Raw genomic sequence first — 20,726 nt, 5'->3', positions numbered from 1 at the left:
GAAAGAAAAAAGCTTGCAAAGCATATATGACATTCAAACTTGGTGCCCGTCACTCAGCAGTTAGGCCACCAGCCACATGCACCCGGGCTGGTGGGTTCAAACCCAGCCTCAGCCTACTAAACAAACAAACAAAAAAAATAGCCAGATGTGTTGTGGGCACCTATAGTCCCAGTTACTTGGGATGCTGAGGCAAGAGAATCGCTTAAGCCCAAGAGTTTGAGGTTCCTGTGAGCTGTGACGCCATAGCACTCTACCCAGGGTGCCATAATGAGACTCTCTCTCTCTCAAAAAAAAAAAATTACATAACTAGAATACTAATTATTGAGATGGAATATATGATATATAATAAAACAACACGTGGAGAAAAGAAAATTTAGCAAGTTCTCAGTCTTAATTGTACCCCAGATAATTAGTGAGCTATGCTGATTTCTATTTATCAAAGGGTAAGAGAACTCTTGAAAAGTGCGAAAAAACTTCCCTTCAGATACCCCATGATGGACTAGACCAGCAATTGGTCTGATTGTTACTCTGATTGTTAATTCTGATTGTTAGTCTCAGAACCCATTTTGCTCTTCAAAATCTTTAAGGACCTCAAAGATCTTTAGTTTCCGTTGATTATCTACCTAGAAAATATATCTGTCATATTTATTTATTTTCAGTTTATTCCCACACTTGGCTTTTAAGAATATAATAGCTAAAATAGATACCAGGAAAGATATGGAAGAAGTACAAAAGTGGTTTCATATAATCAATTATGATACAAATTCAATTTGATCCAATAATTATGTTAAGGTTATAGCTTACTCTTTTTCTCTAGTAAAATCCTGATGTCAATCAGTTTCCTCCCAAAGGTTTTTTTTTTTTTTTTTATTGTTGGGGAATATGTCATATTTATCATATTAGAAAGTAAAATTAGAAATAATTTTAAATATTTATTTATTAAATCATTTACAAATAATGATAATAAACTTACTCTATATTTTATGCAAAGAAACTGTATTTCCCCAAATACAGTTTCCTCACAAGAAGAAGAGGGAGGAGGAGGAGGCAGAGGAATAATTGTTTTCTTTCACATTTTGGCAAATCTCTTTTAATATTTGGCTTTTTATAGCAAACAGTTGGATATCATAGTTGCTTTTGCATTCAATCTGTTGTGCTGTTAGTTTGGTTGAAGTATTTAAAGAAAATCTGGCCACACACACACACACACACATACATATATATATATATAATGATGTAACATTTCTAAATAATTATTGTGGATATTCTTTGGTAATACATCAAAACTCGACAGGAAGTAGTTTCTCTTTTAAGTGTTAGTTGAAATATAGAATTTAAAATGACGTCAATGGGGCAGCGCCTGTGGCTCAAAGGAGTAGGGCCCCGGCCCCATATGCCAGAGGTGGTGAGTTCAAACCCAGCCCCAGCCAAAAACTGCAAATAATCATCATAATAATAATAATGATAATAATAATAATACAATGACGTCAATGAGCTTCCTGAACTTTGAATGCATCTTCTATTTCAGCATGATTTCATAACCTCACATTTCAGCTTACTGAATTGCACCAATCGTCAAAATGCTGAAAAATGTTAAACAATATGAAAAAAATCAGTCATTAATATCACCACCAGTTTCATCAGAAAAGTGTCTTGAGTATTGACAAATAGTCAAGCTACTGGTGTCAGATAAAATTTTCCAAAATTCTAATATTTTCCTGAAAGCTTTGATTTTTTTTTTTTTAATTGAAAATGCTGCCAGTTGCTTTCCGTGAAGTGACAGGCTCATTTTGTTAAATTTTGAGAAAATTTCTCCCAAATACTCATGTTGGAATACCCATAAAACATAGTTTGATGGTTCTCAAAGCATTCAACTCAAATAATGACATGAGAGCTTTTGTCTTGACACAGTCCTGGTGTTTCAGTGTGCCGCAGAAGTGCGTTGAACAGTTAGTCATGATGAATATTAAAAAGACATCTGAGCTCATAGTGGACACCTGTACTCCCAGCTACGCAGGACGCTGAGGTGGGAGTGTTAGTTCAGATCAGGAGTTCAGGACAAGCCTGGGCAACATAGTAAGACTGCCTCATTTACTATTTAAAAAAAAAAAGTCACCTACTGAAGGGTTGAATAAAGTTAGAAATTTTTACCTCTGTATGGGTTACATTCTCCAGTAAAACTGGCAACTTAGTTTTTCTGCATTTGCCCCTCAAAAGAACATGACCAGTACAGTTGGGTGACACTGCCATAATAGGCAGACAGGTGCCAGCATTAATGGTGGCATGGTGAAAAAGATAAGACAACATCCTAGTATTAACATGGCCTTGTGTATTACCATAAAGTGTCTCAGAACTTCTTCTAGGTTGATTTGCAAGCTCCTTGAGAGGGGAGACTGATTCTTATTCTGTGTTTCTCTACTGCTGTGTTCCATGCGTGATAGTTGGTCAAAAGTGTAATGAATGGGCCGGGTGTGGTGGCTCACACCTGTAATCCCAGCACTCTGGGAGGCTGAGGCAGGTGGATCGCCTCTGTTTAGGAGTTTGAAACAAGCCTTAGCAAGAGTAAGACCCCGTCTCTACTAAAAATAGAAAAAAAAAATAGCTGGCCCTTGTGGTGGGTGCCTGTAGTCCCAGCTAATCAGGAGGCTGAGGCAAGAGGGTTAGGGTTAGGGTTATAGTGAGCTATGGTGAGGCCAAGGTACTTTACCCAGGGTGACAACGTAATATTCTGCCTGAAAAAAGAAAGAAAGAAAGTTTTCGCTTCTCTCTACTTCCGCACCAGCAGCTGAAACTTTGGGACTTTGCCATGTAGCCTATTATCACTGAGGCTAGGTGATATCTCAGAGTGGTTCTGATTTGCATTTCTCTGATGATTGGAAATGATGAGCATGTTTTTATGTTTGTTTGCCATTTGTCTGTCTTCTTCAGGGAATGTTCTATTCATGTCTCTTGCCCAGTGTTAGATGAGATTGTTTGCTCTTTGAATTTTCTGTACATTCTAATTATCAGCCCTTTGCCAGATTCATAACATGCAAATGTCTTTCCTTATTCTGAAGGTTGTCTATCTGCTTTAATTGTTGTACCCTGAGCTCCACAGAAGCTTTTCAGCTTGACCTTCCATTTGATCCTGCAATCCCATTACTAGGCATCTACCCAGAAGAAAAAAAAATCCTCTTATCATAAGGACATTTGCACTAGATTGTTCGTTACAGCTCAATTTACAATCACCAAGATGTGGAAACAACCTAAAGGCCCATCAACCCACAAATGAATGAACAAACTGTGATACATTGACACCATGGAATTCTATTCCGCCATAAAGAATGGAGACCTTACATCTTTTGTATTAACCTGGATGGTGTGAGAGCACATTCTTCTTGGTAAAGGGTCATAAGAATGAAAAGCAAGCATCCAAGGTACTCAATACTAATACGAAGCCAGCAGACAATCTAATACAAGCCCACACAAGAGAAAAACTCAATTGACTTCAAGATGGAGGAGTGGAAGGAACAGGGGAGGAGCAGGGAGGAGTGATGGGGATGGCTGTGCTCCCACTTAATGGGCACAATGTGGGGTATATGGCACTCCTCCTGGGGGTGGGACACAACTCCAACAAGGACTCTACCTAACAAATGCAGACATTGTAACCTAATTCTTTATACCTTCAATTAACCTGAAGTAAAACCAAAAAGTATAATGAATGGAACTCAACTGAATGAAACAGATGTTGACATGGGAAGACAGTGGGTAAATTAATGAAAGAAAAGACAAGAGGTAACTGACACCCATAAAATCCAACTGAAACTTCCATATTGTATTACTGCATGTACTACTTTCCTTAAATCCCATCTTCCCCACCAACCTTTTCTCCCTCGGCAGGCACCATACTGGCTTATAGAATAATATAAACTAAAAGCAAGCCTTGCATGTTGAGTCTTTCTCATCTGGCTAAAACCAGTGTCTCTGTCAATACCTTCTCCCTGGTCCCATAATTAATCATCCGGCTCCCTTTCAATATCTGCTGATTCAGTGTCCCTGAAAGTAATATCCTTAGGCTGTTTCACACGCTCTCGATTTTTCTCCTTGCTTTTAACATCCACCTAAATTCCAAACATTTCCATGATGAATCTCCAGGTGACCTGATACCTAGGGATATATCCTATCTTGGGCCAACTATTCAGGACCGTTTAGGCTGCATGTGTTAATACTTCATGAGTAGACAATCACAAATTGCTTCCTAATTGATTCATGTATGATACTATCTCCCTAGATTTTATTTTATTATTTTATTTTATGTATTTTTGAGACAGAGTCTCACTCTGTTGACCCAGGCTAGCTCAGCCTAGCTCACAACAACCTCAAACTCTTGGGCTCAAGCCTCCCAAGTACTTGGGACTTCAGGGGTGCACCACAACGTCCGGCTAATTTTTCTATTTTTAGTAGAGACAGGGTCTCAGTCTTGCTCAGGCTGGTCTCAAACTCCTGAACTCAAGGGATCCTCCCACCTAGGCCTCACAGAGTGCTAGGATTACAGGTGTGAGCCACAGCCCCTGTCTTTATCTTCTTAGATTTTAAATTCCTGGAGTATGAAAATGACCTCTTTCAAGTGAGACTAAGAAGTAAGAAGACAGGTTCTATCTGTGGTTCGTGAACCAATAATTAGTAAATAACCTGTCATCATTTGTATTTTTTGCAGGCTCCACAGTGCCTACTGTGGTGATGCAGGCTCACTGTGGGACTTTCATAAATAGATGTGGATTAATTGAAGGCAGAAAGCAAGGGCTGTTATTTGGGAGAAAGATTACCCACAAGAGGATTAAAAGACTTGAAGAATTGTATGTGGTAAGTTTGAGCAGAGCAAAGCCAAGTAAAGTTTGCTGAATTACAGTTTTCCAGTTGATTTCCATTACATTTTATTCCCCCAACCTAATAGGCCCAGGCAAAAGGTGGAAATTAAGAATGCACGTAAAAAAAAAAAAAAAAAAAAAAGACATTTTGCTCCATAAATAAACTATTCATATTTTATCGCTCTTTTAATAATAATGAAATCAGCATGTTTAATGCTCTGATAAGAGACTTTTATAGAAAGAATTATTTAAGATATTTGCTGAAAATTGAGAAAATTTTGTCACCAGTCACACAAAATAATTCTGGACTTAGAAAAATGCCATAGGAACTGTAAAAGGGAAATATTTATTGTGTACATATTATTTGTCAGGTACATGTCACATATTACTTATTTAATCCTCCCCACGAATCTTCAAAATAGATATTATCATTTCCATTTCAGGAAAAAGTAACTGATACTCAATTGTCCAAAATCACAGAGCTTCGAACTTGTGGGTTCAGCATTGGAAACTACTGTTGTCTGAATACAGAAGCCATGTTCTTTCATCTCTACCTTGTAAAGTCACTTCCTTTTTCACTAATACGTCCAATAATTAGTGTGGTTAAAAATTGACTCATGAAATGGGCTACAAGATACTACATGAATATTAAATGCAATGTTGTGTTGTTTTTTGTTCATTCAAAGATTCCTTACACAAAGAAAAAAATGAAACGTTTTTGGATGAAGTGTGCATTTGGGGTGATAGTGATTACTTGGAGGGTGGGTGATGCAATTTCCTGTTTGCTGCTGACTCAGAATTGTAGCGACAGTCAATATAAACAGATGATACCTCAGCCCCATTCCTTTTGTGAACTCCATGGCCCCAACCCAAGAAGCCTATGGTTGTGGTAGCTGAAGCCCTTGTACTAAAATCCTTTTACCTTGTCAGCTGAGTGAAATGACTGAAATTGAAAAATGACAGGGTTACTTGTAAACTTTATGACAAGCACCACTGCCTCTGAGCTATTTTGTGCTCCCAGGGATTATGGTTCCTACGCTAACAGGTGGTGTCAGAAATCAAAACCTAATCCTCCAGGGGCAGTCTTGGTGTTCAGTTTCACCTTTGACTGTAGGTGTAATCCACGCCATTAGTTTAATGTTTCTCTGTGGGAAAGACACCAAGAGACAGGATCCCAGAGAATGTCCTGGGATTTCCAGTATCTCTAAAGGAAATTATTTATATCTGACATAGGCCTTTCTCTTTAGGATTTACTATACAGACATTTGGGGAACTACATGGTTGTACTGTGTGTGTGTGTGTGTGTGTGTGTGTGAACGGAGCATATTTGTTTTTAATTTGATGTCTCTTTACAAACCCATTGCAGTGTTCTAAAAAATACGAAGACCTGGGACCAAGAACACAATGCTCCTCAGGCTAAGTTCATGGTGCATGGACTCTGTCTGTCAGTTACTGCATATTAAAGGGTAAGAAGCAAGTTAGCCAAAAATTGCTGTACGAATACATTCTGTAACATAATGGCATAACAAATTGATTTAGACAAGAACAGAATAGCTGAGGATGGAAAAAATGTTCTATGCCCAGCTATTAATCCAAGTATGGGATAGGGCTGCTACCTTTTGTCTGAGTTTCCCAGGACACTTAGTCAAGGGGACACATATGAACATTAGGCGGTCTCCATAGCAACTGCTTAGGTGGTTGGTGACTGAGTCAACGGATGAAACTAGCATAACAAGGTTGATCTGGAAGCCCGGGTCACTTTGTATTCTGTGCCGTATCTGTATGGCCTTTTCTGGCATACCATCCCACTTATTATTCCCTATAATCTCTCTTTTCATTTATATTCCTTCTTAAATAAAACCAATAGGCAGACGTACCAAATGGCCTTTCAACTTTCAGTGTTTAGAGATATATTAAAAGCAAGATCCCCATGAGTACCCAATGTAGAGGTTTCTAAGGTGACTTGTTTGCAGAGGGGTAGAGATGTGACAATTTGATCAGTCTGTGTGCTCACCATGTCTTCTCTCTGTCTTCCATCAGAGGTGTGAATTTAGGATAAACCTCAAGGTCCCTGGGGGATCTAACGCTATATGAGCACAGTCATATGGTTTTGTAACATCTACAAAGATAAGGTATAATAACTACATTAGATTAATGCTGAATGTCTTTCCATTCCAATTTGCCCTCTTACACATTTTCCTTTGCTTCAGCTGGTGCTGATGTGGCCATGGGTGTATTTTGTACTTTTCTTCCCTTGGGGACTTGGGTTGGAGATACATTCAGTTTGGGTTTAGTAGAATGTATTTATGTGGTTCACAGTCACCACTGTCCGTGGATGAATTAGCCTTCCAATACTGGAATGCATTTCAGGAATATTATATTTATTTCCTTTTTTTTATAAGAGTTATATACAGTTGAACATTTATAACAAGGGACTGTAACAAACTGTTCAGCATATAGAGGTGGTAAACATAAGGAACTAGGCCCACTGTACTGATATCATGTCATACATATCTGGTCTACAAAAATCAGGTCAACTTAGGGAGGTGGTCAACTATGGAGGTTCTACTGTATTAGTAATTTTGTAACATACTGTAATTTTAGATTTTATTCCTTACAAATGATCCCCACATTGTCCACATTCTTGGTTCCACCAACTATAGATCTTCCATGATTTTTTTTAAGTAATTCTTAATAATTACCTCATGTGAACATTTTAGTTTACTTGGATACTGGATATATTGCTATTGATTGTGGGATTTAGGGACTAGCTTTATGGCACTTTCTATCATTATTACACATTTATTCTTTTGTCAGGACAAAGTGCTATTTAGGAATGATGCATTGTCTCCCTATATTATAACACCATATTATCATTTACTTATGAAATGCAACATCAAGTAAGCAAAATGAATCATTAAAATTGATAACACCCTTGATGTGCCAAAATTTAACAGTAATATTTTTTCAATGCACTTTATGTGTTCATGGATAGAATGCTTCTAATATAAATAATATTGTACAAATGATTTTGAGGACTGTGTATATAATTTTATAAATTGCAGAAAGTATCACCAATTAAAGCACCAAGTATATAAAAAATTATAACTATTTACTGTGTCCTTCATAAACTTACTGTTATTAAATTATTTTTGGTTTAGGGAAGAGTCAACCTTAACTAAGAGACCTCTGCATGATAATGTAAGGTTTTATGGTTTGTTTTGCAGAGGTTTGCATTAAAGCCACAGATGGACATGAAATCATTTAATCTCTGTGTTTTTTAATTTAATTTTGTTTTTCTTTGAAACCAGTGGAATTATTTTCCTCCTTGATATCTGCATCATAAAGCTTTAAGTTATGGGTTAAAATGCTAAGAAATATAAATATATAAAATCTTCCAATAGAAAATGTAGACTAGTATTATAATAGGTTATGAATTAAACTGAGGACCTCTACTTCTGGCCAAGATGGAGTTAATGGACTGAATCTGTGTTCCTGCCTGAAACAATCAAAATCTGTGAGAATAAGCAGGCTGAGATTCCATGGGCCTTTCAAAAGCCAGGGTAAGGCCTACCTTTATGCACTAAGTGTGGTATAAGTTTCATTCTTTCCTCAGCATCATCTCCCTTCATGGCACTGTCTCGGGTTGGGGTCAACTAGAACAACAACAACAATGCCCAAATCAAACCAAACTAGAAAAAAACAGCAAAATATTTGAAACTATGGTTTTCAAGACACCATACACCAAGAAACAAAGGATGGTGATGCTTGGAAGATAGAAAACAGTGAATTCTATGATTGCCTCAGCTTACTGCTTTGAGAGAGTTTCTAGGTTGTACTGCAGAGACGGGGGTACTCAGGTGGAGTTTGATGGACTTCCTGAGTTGAGGAAATAAAAATGAAAGTCTGGAGAGATCAGGGCAGCTGCAGCTCAAGTTGTCAGGACACAATGTTTGAGAAGAGTGAGCAGCATAGAGAGAGCACACCAGAAATCTTCAGAGGGCTCCCTTCTGGTATTCAGCTGAGTAATGATCAAAGAATGTATGTGAAGAAAATACTGAAGGCCAGGAAATGAATTAATCAAATGGATTAAAGACCTAAAAAGATCAAACTTTTTCCATCTAATTTGACTGCTCCCCAGAACAAAACTCATGAATATATAAATGATCACAAAAATATCCATTATCCAGAAACATAAAATTTGTAATGTCTGGCATCTAATCAGAGATTACCAGGCATGCAAAGAAACAGGAAAACATAAACCAGAGTGAGGAGAAAAAGCAATCAACTGAAACCAATTAAGAACTGACATAAATAATAAAATTAGCAGGGAACTAAATTAATAAGTTATTGTAACTACATTCCACATATTCAAAAAGTTAAGTAGAGATGGGGAAAATATAAAAAGACCCAAATAAAACTTCAAGAGATAAAAACTACAATATCTGAGATTAAAAATACACTAGGTAGGATTAATGGGAGATCACGTATTATAAAAGAAAAGATTAGTGAATTTGAAGATATAACAATAGAAGCTATCCAAAATGAAACACTGAGAGAAAAAATTTAAAAAACGAACAGCGTCAGTGAGCTGTGCGATAACTTCAGTTGATCTAACAGATGTATAATTGGAATCCCCAAAGGAGTAGAGGAAGGGAAATTTTTGAAAAAACTACAGCCTAACTTTCCCAAATTTGATGAAAACTATAAACCAAAAGATCAAAGAATCTCAATGAATCCCAAGCTCAAGAAATATGAAGACAATGTCATCAAGAAACATCATAAGTGAATTGCTCAAAAATCAGTGATAAAAATAACTATGATGGCTGCAAGATAAAAAACACGCTATATACAGAGAAGTGAAGATAAAGATCAAAGCAGACTTCTCTTTGAAAGAATATGTGAGAAGACAGTGGAGTAACATCTTAAAAGTTCGAATGAAATAAAACTATGAACCTAGAATTCTATACTCAGCAAAATGATCTTTTAGAAATGAAGCAAAGGATACTGTTGTACAATCTTGAAGATAGATTATGATAAATTAAAAGTGTACTAGAAATCCTAAAGCAAATAATAAAACAACAACGAAGATTTATGGCAATAAGTCACCCAAGTAGACAAAATGGATTCATAAAAAATTATCAGTCCAGGGAGGCGCCTGTGCTCAAAGAGTAGGGCACGGGCCCCATATACCGGAGGTGATGGGTTCAAACGCAGCCCAGCCAAAAATGGAAAAAAAAAAAATTCTCAGTCCAAAAGAAGGCAGAGAGATAAAGGAGAACCAACAAGGGATGAAAAAAATACAAAGCAAACTGTGCAACATAAACATAACTATCAATAATCACATTAAATATACATGGTCTAAACAATCAAGTAAAAGAAAGATACTGTCAGATTAGATGAAAAAGTGTACACTATCATAACTAAACTTTGTAAGTCATAAATAGGTAGTAAACAGGTAAAAAACAATATACCATTCTAACATTAATCAAAAGAAAGAAAGGCACTTACATTGGAAACAGAAAGTAACGTTCTCTTTGTTCTCAAATGATATAATTGTTTATGCAGAAAATCTGATGGAATTTACATAAAGGTACTGGAAGTAACATGTGAATTTAGCAAGGTTGTAGCATAAACAATCAATTTGTAAAAACCAATGGTACTTTTATATACTAGGAACAAACATTTGTAAATTGAAATTTAAAAACAATACCACTTAATAATTAGAACAAAAACATAAAACCCTGAAATAAAACGGACAAAAGAAGTGCAAATATGTACACTGAAAACTACAGACACTACTGAGATTAAAGAAGACATACGAATGGAATGGCGTATCTTGTTCATGAGTTGAAATACTCAGTATTCTCAACATACCAATTATTTCCAAGTCAATCTATTGATCCAATTCAAAAGTTTTTTGGTAGATATTTATGATCAAATTCTAAAAATCACATTTATTAAAGGGTTTAATAGGCAATATCCACTAAACACAATTTATTAAAGGGTTGAATAGCCAAAGACATTTTTAAAAGAAGAACAAAGCTGGTAGACTAACATTGCCTGATTTCAAAACTTCAAAATTACTACAATCATAATTGTGTAATTTTATTAAGACAAACAAATTCATCAAGGAAAAAAGCCATATTTTCTGTCAACTGATTTTTGACAAAGGTGCAAAGGCTACTCTGTAGAAAAAGGTTAATCTATCTAGTAAATGATAGAGTTGCTGGAACAACGTGATACCATACTTTGAAAAATGAACTTTGATCCACACTTCATACCACATACAAAAATTCACCCATGATAAATCATAGATATTAAGTATAAATTTAAAACTATAAAACTTCTACAAGAAAATAGAAAAGTTTTGTACCTTGTTTTAGGCAAAGGTTTCTTAAGTATGACATCCAAAGCACGATCCAATAATCTTTGGGCATTGTGGTAGGTGCCTGTAATCCCAGCTATGTGGGAGGCTGAGGCAAGAGGGTCATGTGAGGCCAAGAGTTTGAGGTTGCTGTAAGCTATGATGCCATAGCACTCTACCACGGGTGACAAAGTGAGACTATCTCAACAACTACAACAACAACACCAGCAAAAGACAAAGCACTATGTATGAGAGAAAAATATTGATAAGCTGGGCTTCATCAAAATTAACAATATTTCCCTTCAAAAGAAACTGCAAAGGACACTTTCAGGAGAATGAAAACACAAGCCACAGACTAAAAGGTAATATTGGCAAAAAATATATCAAATAAGTTGATTTAAATTCAGATCCAAAAGTCTCCAAATCCAATAATCAGAAAACAACCCAAACACGGATAAAAGATTTGAGTCACCAGTTCACTAAAAAAAAGATACACAGATGGCAAATAAAGCACATGAAAAGATGCTCAAAATCATTAGTCATTAGGGAAAAGCAAATTAAAAACACAATGGTACTACTGTATACCTATTAAAATGGCTAAAATTTAAAAGGGTCACCTAACCAAATATTGGCAAGTAGGTGGAGTCACTGGAGCCGTTATTCACTGCTGATCCAAATGTAAAATGGTACAACCACTTTGGAAAACAGTTCCGTAGTTTAAAAAGAAATTTAAACCTATACCAATCATACGATCCTAGGTGTTTTAATCAAGGGAAAAGTACTCCTATAACAAATGTTTATAACAGCTGTGTGTGTAACAATCCAAGTGTGAATCAGTGGAGAATGGATAAACCCATTACAGCATACGATGGACTACTACTCAGAATTTAAAAAAAAAAAAATAGAATGAATTACATACACACATAATAACATGGATGAATCTTAACATAATCACTTGAAGTTAAAGAAGCCAGATACAGTGGGTGTTTCTATTTATTCAAAATTCTAGAAAATTCCCTGGCCATTGGCAGAGGGATTACAGAGGGGCAAAAGGAAACTTTGGGGGGTGATGGGTATGTTCATTACCTTGCTCAAAATTCTACATCTTAACTAAGCATGGTTTATTATCCTATGTCCAAAAAAAATGCAATTGAACACATAGGTCAACTCTACTTTGGGCTGCTGTTTGCCTCCCACTGGATTTTTGGCAGTTAGTTACACAGATGTCTGATACACTGTTTTCACGATTCAGCTGGAAATCTCATGTATTCTTTGGATGCTTCAAGTGGTATAGGTATAAACAGAGACACTTACTTGATTTTTATAGGTATTAAACGCGACACTTATTTGATTTTTATAGGTATTAAAATGCTTTTATGGAAACTTCAGTGTTGTTAGGTCTTCTATGCTCTTGTCTTTTTAAAACGAAATTCATTAGGATATGGGGAGAGTTGTGTACAAGTTTCAGAAAGCTGAGGAAACTCTAGTAATAAACCAGCATGCCTCCTTTTAACAAAAGGCCTGAGACCCCTATGTCAGAACACACATGTGGACGATTGTCAGAGCAATGCTCTCTCAGTCAAATTTCTCTTCTCCACGGGGAGTCTTTAAAGTGTCTTCCTGGAGAAGACATTTCATCTGCTACCTACAATTTTGTTTTGTAGTTTCGCTACTTTGTCAACCCCAACAAAGTCACTCCAAAAATGGTGTCAGGTGAATAATTAGGTATTTGTAGGCTGGGTCACAAGTCTTTGTATTTTATTCATTTATTTTTTTAGGCATGGGGTCTTGCTGTGTCACTGAGGCTAGAGGGCAGGGCAGGGTCATGGGTCACTGCAGCCTCTCCATCTGGGCTCCAGGAATCCTCCCTCCTCAGCCTTCCAAATAGCAGGGACTACAAGCATGCACCACTGTGCCTGGCTACTAAGTTTTTTAGAATGCATGCATTAACTACCATCTGCATACATACAATACTAAACTCCTTCCTCTATTTTTATATTAATTTTCGTCTTTTCAGCTGAGGGCTCTTTACATTATGGGCTGTAATAAAGAAAGACTGACTCTGTGATTTAGGTAGGAATAGTGCCTGGAGGAGAGAACAGGCAGATCCACGTTAAATACCTACAACATGTCAGCAATATAATATCTCAACATTGGGAACTTTTCTTTTTGTTTTTGCAGTTTTTGGCCGGGGCTGGGTTTGAACCCTCCACCTCCAGCATATGGGGCCGGCGCCCTACTCCTTTGAGCCACAGGCGCTGCCCCATTTGGAACATGTTAAAATCATTATCTGTAACACAAACATCCACACAATTTTTTCATCTCAAATTTATATAATTTTTTTCTACTTTGAAAAACATTTCCAGTTTTATTCCATGACATTCTGACTCTGCTCAACTGAACCAATAGCATTTCCTCCAAGCAGACAAAATCAAGTAGTAGAAAGAACTCTGGAATAGGAAGTCCATAAATCTGGGTTTATTCTAAAAGACTGGGTGATCTTGAGCAAGCTTCAACATCTGTAAAAGGAGAGCTGTTTGAATTGGCTGATTTCTAAGATTCCTTCCAAAGTGAAAATGTCTGATTTGAACTACTCTATATGGGTCAATGTCTTATTTACCACACAGGGTGACTCCTACCCTGCCGTAAACTTCCTAGGTGAGCTATGTGGGCCTCAAATGGTATACCCATCACTTTTCACCCAACTTTCAAATAGAGAAGTTGAAATTACTGGTTTTGTTTGAGTGCCAAGAAGTAAAGAACCCAAATGCCAGTGCAGGGCCTTCCATCAACTCTCTCATTTCAGAGACATTCTGGCTGCCAGGACCAGCTCCCTACGTCAGCACCGCCACTTGGAACTGGCTGATTCCAGAAGGGAGTCTGGTTACACCGCAGGGCCTCAGGAGGATTTTGGCACCTTTCAATCCAAGATGTAACTGATGCTGCCCTAATGATAAATAAGCATCTTCTTCCCCTTCTCCTCTCTAGTTTTAATTACAGTTGGAGTATTTCTTTCCTATCTGCTGACAAATTACGTCCCTACGTCAACAAAGGGAAAACATTGCCGTGTCCAGTCCATTTTGTCCCCTGCTGGACTTTACCTTTAAACTAATCATTATAGGGAGTTAAAACCAAACTCTTTTCTTCCAGTTGTTAGGTAAACATCTCCTGTGATTCTTGCTCCAAATTCCTTGTTTTTTTTTTTTTTTTTTTTTTTTAGTAGATTGGTTGTATGGAAAATCACCAGTTCAAAAATGATGATGGATTACCCTATGCATTTCAGGCAAGGGGCAGACAGAACTGGCTACTTGGACGGAGTTACTGGATTAAACATTTAGCCTACCTGTTTGTCAGTGGTGCATGTGCAGGGAGATACTCAGAAAAAGGATTCTCACTGGGATAATGCAGCCAAAATGACCTCTCTACTTGTTTTGCAGGTCAAGTAAAATGATGTTTTCCTTACCTGAATAATAAAACTCTTTAATCTTAGAACTAGTTACTTAAACAATCAAAATTGTGCTCAAGAGAGATGGGGCTGTATTAAAGACGCAAATGGAGGCCCTTGCCTTAAATTAAAAAATGTAACTGGGAACAGAAAATACTCAGTAATTATGATGCTGATAATGAAATACTAAAAAAGAAGATAAACACCAAATCAATGTGGGAAAAAAATCCAGGATGAATAAAACTTCAAAATTTTAAAGGAAGATAGAATTAGTATGACTTCACCGGGTTTTTCTTTTGCTCAGGCTTAGGACGCACGCATAGATCCACACATCAGCAATGCTGACACTATCTTTTTTTCTGTTTGGGGGGAGTTTTTTTGCAGTTTCTGGCCGGGGCTGGGTTTGAACCCGCCACCTGTGGCATATGGGGCCGGTGCCCTACTCCTTTGAGCCACAGGCACTGCCCACTATCTTTATTTTAAATTTGGATTTTTTTTTTGTCATTAATTTTGATTTTCCAACCTACTGCATTAAGATTTTATATGTACATTAATTACCTAGGTTTTGGCATGCTGTTAAGTCTATGCCAGAGGCATTTTAATCTTATCCTAACTTGCTTTCCTTTTTTTTTTGTTAGACAGAGTCTCACTTTGTCACCCTTGGTAGAGTATCGTGGGGTCATAGCTCACAGCAACCTCAAACTCCTGGGCTTAAGCAATTCTCTTGCCTCAGCCTCCCAAGTAGTTGAAACTATAGGAGCCCACCACAACGCCTAGCTATTTTTAGAGATGGGGGTCTCACTTTAGCTTAGGCTGGGTTCGAACTCATGAGCTCAGGCAATCTATCCCCGACAGCCTCCCAAAGTGCTGGAATTACAGGCGAGAGCCACCACTCACAGCCCATTGACTTTCTACAGTTGTAATGCCTAATGAGAGGTATAGAATTCCAAGGTCACACAACCAATGAGTGGGGAAGTCTGGCTTCAACACCGCTCTTCACTAGCTCTTTCTTTGAGGACTGTGCTTTTAATGTTCTCCCAATGGCTCTGGAAGTCAGCAGCTCTGGAGGTAGAGGCTTTGTCCCCTCTCAGCTTGAGACCTTCCCCAGCTTGAGCTGGGGATGGAACCTAAGGATCTCAGAGGTGGGGTCCAGCTTTGACGGGACCCAGGAATGAGGTGAAGGCTTCAAATAAGGGACAGGTTTAAAATTTTTATCTTGTTGGATATTATTCACTCTTAAAGTGACAAAGAAAAAAGAGAACTGTTAATATAAGTTATCTTCTAAGGAGTAGGTTCTGGGAAAAGAGTCTAGTCTTCCATAGCCTAATAATACGAACAACGCTATCTTCTCTCACAGAACATACGTGCTTTTCTTACATTGCCTCACTTACTTATTTATTCACTTTTAGAAATGGAGTCTTGCTCTGTCACCCAGGCTAAAGTGCGGTGACAAAATCACAGCTCACTGCAGCTCACGTCTCCTGACTCAAGCAATCCTCCCCAGTTACAGCTAAATATTTTTTAAATTTTTTGTAAAGATGGGGGTCTTGCTGTGTTGTCCAGGGTGGTCTCAAACTGTTGGCCTTAAGTGACACTCCCAAACTGCTGGGATTACAAGTGAGGGCCACTGTCCAGTCCTCACCTATTTATGTGAAGCTATCAAGAGTTCTGAGACACAGGTGTACATCCTGGAAGCGGGAGGGGACAAAGGATTAAAGTAAGAATAAATGTTCATTGCAGAAGGGAAGAGAAATATCAGGTATTTGCAAGTGAGTCTAGTAAAGTTAAAGGAGCTCATGCCAGTTGGTGTAGAACTCAGTGAAGCTGGACTCCGGGGACTTGGTGAGGAGGTGGGTTTGCAAGGTTGTGGAAGGAGAGGGCAAAGATAAGTGGTTTGGGATAGTCACCATGTCAGTGAGCCTGGCGGTCAATAAGACAGGAGCACAGACAGGAGTCCTCTAAAATACATAAGGTCTAGTGATAGAGAAACAAGTCCAAAATTAAAGTAATATTTGCTTAACAGAAACTTAGTTTTCAGTAACTTACTGAGAATTTTCTATAGCATAACTCTTCTGTCCTAATTTAATGTGTTGTCTCATTCATATTATTAATATGTTCATTCTAAAAACCATCAAAACCAGATTATTAATTTTATTTTCACATTTCACATTTTGTTTTTAAATTTCAGAATATTAATTAAAAGGGGGGTATACAGGTACAAGGGTATCTTGTATAATGCTTAAGTCAGAGATTTTGGTGTACCCATCACCAGAATAGTGTTCACTGTAACTAATAGGTAAGTTTTTTTTTTTTTGTAGAGACAGAGTGTCACTGTACTGCCCTCGGGTAGAGTGCCATGGCGTCACACGGCTCACAGCAACCTCTAACTCTTGGGCTTACGCGATTCTCTTGCCTCAGCCTCCCGAGCAGCTGGGACTACAGGCGCCCGCCACAACGCCCAGCTGTTTTTTTTGTTGCAGTTTGGCCGGGGCTGGGTTTGAACCCATCACCCTCGGCATATGGGGCCAGTGTCCTACTCACTGAACCACAGGGGCCGCCCCAATAGGTAAGTTTTTATCCCACCCCCACCCTCCTACCCTTCCCCCTTCCTGGTTTCTCGTGTCTTTTCTGTTGTTTTCTGTCGTGTGTATCCATCTGATTAGCTCCCACTTGTTAGTAGGGATATATGGTATTTGCTTTTCCATTCCAGACATATCTCACTTAGGATAATGGTCTCCAGTTACCTCCATGTTGCTTCTAAAGACAGTGTTCCATTCCTCGGTATGGGTAAGTCACACTCCACAGTGTACACCTACAGTGGAGTCTTTCTCCACTCATAAGTTCAAGGGCACTTGGGTTGATGCCACATCTTTGCAATTGTGGACTGTGTTGCAATAAACCATTGAGGGCAGGTGTCTTTTTGATAAAAGGACTTCATTTCCTTTAGGTAAATAACCAGTATATAAGTTTTTTTTACAAAACATGGCAGGAGAATTCAAAACAACACCAAGCTTGGGTGCTATGTCGGGGGTGGGGGGAAGGAGAAACAATAAACCCTTATCCGTAAAATTGTACAACCCTATCCATAGTAAAACTCAAGAAAGAAAGAACATTCCCTCCCCCCCAAGAAAAAGAAGAAAGATTAATCAAATTCCTATGGAAATGCCTTTCAAAACAATTCTTCTAGCCTTCGCCTATGGCACCCAACACCTGGCAGAAAGTGAATTTTTTGGATAATACAGACATGAAAGAAATCCTATGAAAGCTTGAAGATGTCCACCAGCTAATTCATCAAGGCAGCAGGAAAGTGTAATTAGAAATTCAAAGTCCTGGGGAACGTGGTTTGGTTTACTCGGGCCTGCCACAGAGCTGGCTGTGTGTTCTTTGTACCTTGCTTTGCGGAGCCACCTCCCTCCTCTCAAAGGCAGCCTTTTGCTAATCTTGTCAATGGAGCTCCTCCTGTCTTGACTGAGTTTCCTGGTTTTATTTGCGGAGTGTAAGGAAGTTTCTGTGACAGCTGGTCACATTACCAGCATCACCAGTCCGTATTTCCTATTCAGATTTCAATCAGGCCACAAACCCATGAAAATCATAGCCTTGGTTTGGTTTGGTTACAAAACGTTTTTTTTTTCTTTTTTCTTTTTTTTTTTTTTTTTTAAGAAACCATGAAACCACACAACGAGTCCATGGTCCCAAAAGCTGCCAAGCAACCCTGGTTGACCTAGTTAGCGCTGTTAGTGCTGTAGTGGAAAATGGGAGGGGAGCAGTCGAAGAACACATGTCGATTAAAATATCCAAATGACTAATTTTTTTTTTTTTTTGTAGAGACAGAGTCTCACTGTACCGCCCTCGGGTAGAGTGCCGTGGCATCACACGGCTCACAGCAACCTCTAACTCTTGGGCTTATGCGATTCTCCTGCCTCAGCCTCCCAAGCAGCTGGGACTACAGGCGCCCGCCACAACGCCCGGCTATTTTTTTTGTTGCAGTTTGGCCGGGGCTGGGTTTGAACCCGCCACCCTTGGCATATGGGGCCGGCGCCCTACTCACTGAGCCACAGGCACCTCCTGACTAATTTTTTTTTTTTTAAAGTAGGGTTTTGCTCTGTGGCCTAGGCTAGAACGCAGCAGGTATAACCTCAAACTCTGGGCTCAAGCTATCCTCCTGCCTCAGCCTCCTAAGTAGTAGGGACTACAAATGCCTGCACCACCATGATACCCAGCTAATTTTCCTGGTTTTTATAGAGACAGGGGTCTTGATCTTGCTCAGACTGGTCTCCAAGAAACTCCCAGCCTCAAGCAATCCTCCCAGCTTCAACCTTCAAGAGTGCTAGGACTACAAGTGTGAGCCTCCATGTCGACCAGAAGACTAAAATATTTTAAACGTAGCTCTTTAAAATAAAAACAATCGAATATTTGAGGCTGACAGAGAATATATCAGAAGTTGAAGAAATTGCTTCTTTAAATTGTAGATTCTCCAATTAGGAGGAAATTGAACTCCATCAGTTTAAACTCTGAGTTTAATTTAAAATTTATGAGTTGAAGTTTGTTGAGTTCTTCCAGTTCCTTTTACGTTCGTTTACAATATTTTATTTTTAAAACAATCACGGAAGCAATACTGCAGAGAATAGTATGGGGTAAGAGTTTACTCAGAAAGATTTCGCAGTTTTGTTCCCAATCTATATTTCTCAGCAAAGCGCCACACGGTGCTCTTTGCTCAATTCCATTCCTCATTTGAAAAGCAGATCAATGAGATTCATGTTTGTAACATTTACAAAAAATTTCCAAATTATTCTGTCTCTATTTATAGTAGGTGCCAAAATAAGTCTTTGGTTTCGAGTGGATCTTTATATTTTCCTTTACGGAGTCATGCAAAGCAAAGATCCCTTCTTTAGCTGAGCTTTAAAAACATTTCTGGCAGTGTCAATACCAAAATAAATAGAAGTTCCATTCCTGAAAACTAACATGGAATTGAGTTGACTATAAAAGTGATGTTGTCGCAACTTATTTCAACAAAGAGAAGTCCTAAAATTAAAAACATGTTTCTTTTGTCATGTGTCATACAAGAAAAAAAGGGGGTGGGGGAGAGAAAAAAAGGAAATCTTCGTGTGTTCCTAATTTGGATTCCTCTTCTTTACTATAAACAGAACTTTCTCCAACAATGACACACACAAATATGTTGTGCCACTCTTGAGGATTGAGGACATTTCTCTTTTTTTGTTTTAATTTCCGCCACTTGGACATTAAAATAAAATGAACCTTGAATATAATACATCTGAGTAATGACGAGAGGTGAGTCTACCATTTACGCGCCTTTCTTTTCTTTCCATTTTTTTATTTTTTATTTATTTTTTTTTTCAATTGTTTTCTTTTTTTGTGTGTGTGTGTGATTTTTGACCGGGGCTGGGTTTGAACCCGCCACCTCCAGCATATGGGACCGGCGCCCTACTCCTTGAGCCACAGGCGCTGCCCTCTTTCCATTTTTTTGAAACAAAGTCTCACTCAGTCAACCTGGGATCCAGGGCATCATAGTTCTCAGCAACCTCAAACTCCTGTGCTCAATCGGTCCTCCTGCCTCAGCCTCCAAAGTAGCTAGGACTACAGGTAACCACCACAAAACCCAACTAATTTTCCTGTTTTTTTGTAGAGATGGGGCCTCACTTTGTTGCTCAGGCTGGTACACCCACGTTTCTTGAACACAGTTTGGGTCTTAACCTGAAAACTAGAGCATTGTGAAACATACTTCTCTGTGAAGTTATTACAGTTTGAGATATTAATCTTTGTGCTGATCAATTCAATGTTTAAATAAATGTTCCAGCAGATAATTAAGTAATGTTTTGATCAAGTCACAAACTAGCAATCTGTCTCATTAACAATATTAATGATTTCTAAATCATAACTTAGTTATATTATACATAGATTCTCTATAAAATGTTTTGTAAATTTAGCCAGGAGAATTGTGGAAATTCACAATGAAGATGACTCAGGCACAGATTACATCTTTGTGAGTAAATCTATGTTTCTAGAATAATTCAACTAAGTAAATCACTTGCTCACTAAACGCAAATTC

General features: G+C 38.1%; 1 protein-coding gene across 2 annotated transcripts in view; it reads right to left on the bottom strand.

The window, feature by feature from the left end:
• The window catches only part of GREM2 (gremlin 2, DAN family BMP antagonist), a 113,038-nt gene that overhangs the window by 63,603 nt on the left and 28,709 nt on the right, over positions 1 to 20,726 (bottom strand). Inside the window, exon 1 of one of the 2 annotated variants that reach the window (XM_053607787.1) lies at positions 8,422 to 8,486. The exons of the other annotated variant lie outside the window; for it this stretch is intronic. The gene's annotated coding sequence lies outside the window, so the exon portion shown is untranslated. Of the gene's footprint in view, positions 1 to 8,421; positions 8,487 to 20,726 lie in introns of those variants that run through there. 2 annotated transcript variants of the gene reach the window in all.

The sequence above is a fragment of the Nycticebus coucang genome, chromosome 10 (genome assembly GCF_027406575.1).
Source record: "Nycticebus coucang isolate mNycCou1 chromosome 10, mNycCou1.pri, whole genome shotgun sequence".
NCBI lineage: Eukaryota > Metazoa > Chordata > Mammalia > Primates > Lorisidae > Nycticebus > Nycticebus coucang.
This window is presented reverse-complemented; position numbering and strand designations above follow the sequence as displayed.